The sequence below is a fragment of the Strongylocentrotus purpuratus genome, unplaced genomic scaffold, assembly GCF_000002235.5.
Source record: "Strongylocentrotus purpuratus isolate Spur 01 unplaced genomic scaffold, Spur_5.0 spur5_scaffold_11, whole genome shotgun sequence".
Taxonomy (NCBI): Eukaryota; Metazoa; Echinodermata; class Echinoidea; order Camarodonta; family Strongylocentrotidae; genus Strongylocentrotus; species Strongylocentrotus purpuratus.
Window position 1 is genome coordinate 3279787 of NW_022145596.1, and position 6694 is coordinate 3286480.

The following is a 6694-nucleotide window of genomic DNA, read 5'->3' on the forward strand; positions in this document are numbered from 1 at the left end:
GCATGATATTGCAGAAAATTAAATGCTTTGAACCAGGATGTATGGGCATATATTTAAGGGTTTATTAATATTACATGTACCCTTTCCAGAAGGCAGTGTCAATATCGCTGGCTTCCTTTCTGAGTCGATAGCCTTGCTGGTAGGTTTTTCCCTTGTAGGAGCTTTGGAAATTTGAATGCACACTTTTCCTACCAAAATACAAATAATTTGATCTAAAATAGTCTATTGATGGTTATCATATAACAAGATGAAAAAAAGAACTATATCTGTAACTGTATCAAGGATGAATCATTGAGTATTTTTGCTGGGTTGCTGGTTATGGAATGATATGCTCTTTGAAAAAAGGTCTTTGAATGTTAACCAGAACCTGACAACTAAACCAGAAAGAGCTTGTAATGAAAGTGGTGGGTTAGCATATTTGGGCACATTTTGATAACTCAATTATTGTGTAAATGTGAAGTTATTGTAAGGCTCTCTTTACGGCCACCCCATAAATCGATCACTCGGAAACCAAAATAAGTCGAACAAATCATCAGAAGAAGCACTAAAATAATCATCAAGTAACTCTCTTATATTATCTAGCAGAGTATATCATTCCTCAAGTGAACGACTCACAAAATATTTGTGCATTTACATTTAGGAACAAATATTCATTCCGTGATATGCAATTCATTGTCTTGAATTTCAGGTGTTTCAAACCTTGATCATGTGAATGCTTCACTGATATTGTCAACTTCAGAATACAGACATTGCTACATTTATAGAATGTTGGCATTTTCTAACTTCTACAATTTACCGAGATGTCATCACAATTTTCTAATTTGTTCTGCTTTCTTCAAAACTTTCATAATATATATTTTTTTAAACATTTAGGGTTGATAATCCTTTGTTGCAACGAGATGCTATTCAGTTGCACATTATTTTGCGCCAATTTAACGCTTCATATCTGAATATAAAAGTATGTACATGTGCAAGATAAGTATGCTATTATGTTATTGATATTGAATGTGTTGTAAAATTATTAATTATTTTTGGTAGAACAAACCATTTTCTGTACAGTTACATTTATAGAAGTCTAACTTCATACTGCATTTTTTATTAGTTTCTCCCAAGTGCTTCCGTAGGTCTTTTATTATGCGTGAATAATACTGGTTTATTAAACACTTCACACACTTGATCTATCGAATAATTTTAATTTTGATTGTCTGATTAGATGGGTGTTCCTTCATCTGCAATAAAAAATAGTGACTGAATGGGCTTGAATGAAATGGTGCATTTAGTTGAGAATATGAATTTGTGTTTGGTCTTGTAGGCAGTGGGACATTTATAGTCTTGGCGATGAAAGAAAATAGAATACCTGACTGAATGTTAAATTTGCATTTTATTAGATGCATTCTAATTGTATTTTTTTTTTTATCCTCTTTGCCATGCAGAGCTAAGCATCCCGGTCTGGTTATCTCATATCTATGAACTGAAGTATCTATAATGCAATGTTCTATGTGCTGTTCATATCATATCATTACGTGATTATGTCATTTGTATACATTTCTTCTGAAATTTCAATGGTATGGGATTTATACAAGGATGATGCTGTTTCATGTTATGGTGTAATTAGTGTAAAAATGTAATGAAAATATTTTTATTATCAATTTAAGCACATTATTTATCTGATTTATGAAATCACTTTATCAAATATTATGTTTGATCTTGAAATATTTTGTTTACAATTAAAATGGATATAACTCAAACATTCCTTTTGAAGCCTCTTTTTTAGACTGATGTGCATATATGTCTTTGTAATGTGCTTTAGTCTCTATACAGACACCAATAGCATGTTAAAAATAAAACTTATATATTATGTATACGTATTACACTTAACATGATAACAAAGACTTAACCTTAGGAAATGAACCATTTTCAAAATGTAGTCAATGTTATACACATTCACACAAATTCACCTGCGATCTTCCCCCTTTCTTTCATGCTTTTGACAATCCCTTTTCTAAAACCTCCCTCTTTTCTCACACCTCTCTTATCCAATTCCTCACTTTTTTTTTATTCACACCACATTTCTCTCATTCTCTTTTACTATGATGCTTCTGCTGATTCAAGCTAACTATGTCTTACATCGGGAGGTCCAATGACAACAAAAGCTATGAGACGGCTTCATTTGTATAAAAGCAAAGAAAAACTAATTTAATCTATTCTCAGTTCCAAGCCCACATGCTAATGGATGGGGGTACAACATACAAGGTTTACCTACATGACATGTCGAGCACTCAAGCTCTCAATGAATGCTCAAGGATTTTTACTCCACTACATAATTTGTTGCCAACTACTTAAGTCATTCAAAAAATATATAAATGTTTTACTTTTCCCTCATGTGTACGATTTGAAAAAGGCTGCTTCTAACTTCAATCTCATTAGACATCATGCATTCAATGACATGTTGATTATGGCTTTCAACAACCCCTTTTCACAATAAGTCGGGCACTGCACGTCTTAATTAGAAAATTTGTTGCAAATGTTTTCTTGAAGGAGTATTTTTTTACCTGAATCTGAGTTTTTGCCAGTTTTTCTGATCATTAGAAGCTTTTGTCAAGAAAATAATGAATATTTAAAGGAAGAATTGTACTAAAAAGCAGAAGTGTCATATACATTTCTAGAATATCCACCAATTAAATGATATAAAGACAATGTAATGCATATAAAGAAACAATATCAAGTGCTTGTATATGACAAAGATTCAACAGGATGACATTAAGGCCCCAAGAAAATGAAATTCATACACGCGTGACAATGTAAGATTTTCTGATAATCGAAAGCATGTCTGATCACATGTAAAAACAGCATCAGTTCAGCTTTACTTCAAAAATAGATTTTTTTTTTTTCAAGGTAAAAAGAATTAAATTTTTATTTCACATCAATTTTCAAGGAGAGGGTTATTGATCCACAAAATCATCCTACAATCAGGACAAGCAGTGTAGCTGGTAGATCAGCTTCCAGGCTTAGATACATGATGAATATAAATACATGAATATGCATATGAACTACAATTAATATGCACCAGCACATAAAACGGGAGAAAACAAAACAGGAAAAGCAACTTAAAACAATTATATACAAGATGACGTAAGGATACAAACGTGAAATCAATAAATAGAAATCGCCAAGCTTATATAGATCAAAGCATTCTTTGGCAGGTATACTGCAAACTACAATGAAAGTATTTTTAACATAGAACACGAATGCATTATGAATCTACTCTACTCATGATAAATATCTATTTTCAAAATTCTTTTATATTGTTCCTCCATAGGTACCCTCCCCCCCCCCCCCCAAAAAAAAAAAATAATCAACAAAAATCATGAAATAATAAATTGTGGTTATCCTGGAAGAATTTACATTAATATCAGATTAGCAAAAATATATTTTACATGAAACATGCAAACAGTTGACAAAAGAGATTGAATTGAAAAATTGGCAAGACTATGATTTTCAGATTATACCATAACAAAATTACTGATCAACTTACTTGTTTACTTGTATGTAAATTATCAATAAATACTGCGACTCTACAAATTTTTCAAAGTATACAGTCTATCCAAGTTTTTGATAACATAAATAAACATGTCAGTAATAAAGGATTGTATATATCATACACATACATAATAACTTTTAAAATATGATATATGACTTACCATATCATAATTAAACAATGCATCTCTCTACTGATAATCATATGTATACATGTATGTGAGTGGGTGGGTGTCGGTGCCTCACACGTTCCAAATCTACAAATAAAGTTTTTCAGCATAGACCAAAATTGGTAAAAGAAAAAAAATTGACTTAACAAAGGTTGCAGTATGATATTGATAATATAAAAAGGGGGAAAAAACATCCTTCCATACTTCCAAATAACTGAAAATAAGGACTGCATATTAAAGAAAAATTGATGTTAAATCTTCCAAATGGCAACAATTTTGTTTATAAAGAGCAGTGCCACATACACAATATCAACTGGTTAAAAGAAAAAATTGAATAGATAAGGATAAAGTATAGTGAAAGATTGATACAGGAACCTATACAATATTCAACAAGACTTCCCTACAGTGAAAAGGATATATCCAAAAACCAGTCAAAAAATGTCAGAATCATGAGGATTTCTTAGGCACAAAGTGAAGATTAAATATGACAGTCAAATTTTGAAATCTATACCGTGTATGAAGAAAAAATGACAATACTTGTTGAGTTGTAAAGTGAAGGAGTAGGCAGAGAATTAAATGAACAGATTTGGCACAGAACTACAAGTATATTTGAAACTGATTTCTGCCCAGCATAAAGATTACATGATTGTTGTAATAATGGACTAGAGAAATACAATATTATATAATTAAGTGGTTAATGGTGAGCCGTGAGGAAGGAAACCGAGCCCAAACAGATCTTATTCATTTGTTTTTAATTAAAAGACTTCAAGAACAGCCAATTATCTCTTTCCTACATTACACAGAACTCAAGGCATCTGCAGAACTCAAGAAAAATGCCAGTTGCTTATAGCTCCTATTAATTTATTTGAAGTTTGGAAATGATGAAGGCAGGCATACTACACACAGGAAATTGTTGCATGATTTGTGTTTCAGAAATATGCTAATGGACAATGGTCCCACTTTTTGTTCACTCATATGCATTTGCAAAAGCAGCAGTATAAACTACTTTAAAAGAGATTCTTCCATACTGTTAATTTCTGCAATGCAGTGAATGTATGCAAAAGAAGTGATAAATTACTATAAAGTTGAAAGACCACAGATTTAGTACTTGTACATGATGTACATTCTCATGTACTATTCGGTAAAAATACATTGAATTCCTAAATGTCCCTAACCCCATGTCTACATGACATTTACATCCTTTCAACATACTGGGCTGACAATCTGAAATAGTAGCACCTTCTGTTATAACATTGTATCTTTTTCTTCATCTACTAATGCAACCTGTGGCTTCATTCATATATTTCATTATAACATTTTAGAAAACTAATCCCTTGCCAGTATAAATTCTGATGGAAATATGGCACCGATGGATATGATTGCTTTCACGTTCACCAGCTGTAGAAGACTAAAGAGATTATAATATCACCACTTTGCATATCAGTAACGTATATCTATTTCCCTTGACCTTGAAAATTGTCATATTCCATCTCGTAAGTCTAGGCTAACATTTCAGCCTTCACATCTAAAATTGTGACAAAGAACGGGTCCCATCTGATATTACAAAGACTTATCAAAATGAATAAAAAATGATGTTCTATACAAGATTCATTGTGACACTATATTTAGAAAACGTTACATGCATCCATATTCATTACATTCAATCCTATGCAGTCATTCAGTCCATCATTTCATTCCTTGTAAAAGTCTCCTACATCTCTATTCAAATTCCTACATGTTATCCAGCATTTAATGTTGTGCATGCAATTGGCGTGCCATCTATATGAACAAATAATGTCTGAAGTCCCAGTCTCGATAGACTTTTGTCTCATATTGACAAAACAATGTTTGTAAATTTGCACATTTATAAAAACACATGTGACCATTAATAGGTTGATTAACTCCCGAGTGTGTGATCTTCAAATTTTTTTCTCACAAAAAAAAAGAAAAAAAGTTTAATGTCAACATTCTTTTTTTTATTGAAAATAGAAATATATGCTCAAGGCAATATATAAACTCATCATGCATCATTACATATATAAACAATAATAATTGGAAAAGGGCAAAGTAAATATCTATCATAATTGCATAAACCCAAAGTGTGAGGTTTTATGGTTCATGGAAAACAATGAAAATTGTAATTTATAATTATTGGAAGATCTATCACAGTATTTGTGACTGTAGTGGAAGATATGACATACCAATTGTGTCGATTGTGCTTCCTTATTATGTCCATGCCCATGAATGACCTATAGTTTTCAACTATATGCAGAATATATGTATATATATATATATATATATATGCTGAAAATATGCTTCTCTGTAGGCTTGAATCAGCCTTCAATATAAATTTCAATTTTAATAGAAAAGTATGTGGTCACAGACCAGCTTGATTCTGCGCTCATTGATGTCCAAACTACTTTCCAGAACAGAACTTTTCTTCACAAGTTTCCTTGTCATATTTGATTGTTGCTTTTTCAATTTAAAGTTGAAAAGACTATATCTGCAATCCTTGATAGTCAAACTTTCCACTAAGATACCGGTGGTATGTTGTTTAGAACATTTTAAAAACATCATCTTCCATCAACAAATTATCTGAAATCCTGGATCCTGCTATACGTAAGTAAACTGTACTTTTACTTATCAGTTCATTTCACTCACAAAATGCCCAAACTTGCCTTTTTTTTTATCTGGTTACCTAAAAACTAGAAAGGATCGTTTCATCATGAAGGGCTACACTGGGTGAATCTATACCAATCACTTTTTCTACCATTCTGATCTTCATCTAAAGATCTACCTTTAAGGTAGAGATCGGGTGGAACCATGTCATATCACCTTATTGGAGCATCTTGAGCACCTTGCAAGGTGGATAGGAGTGCTGTACAACATCAATCAATCACCGATACTCGCCAAGGAGTGGGGCAGGGGTGAGTATTTGGCGCCTGCCCAAGGGGGTGTTTCACAAAGATCCTAAGTCAAACTAAACT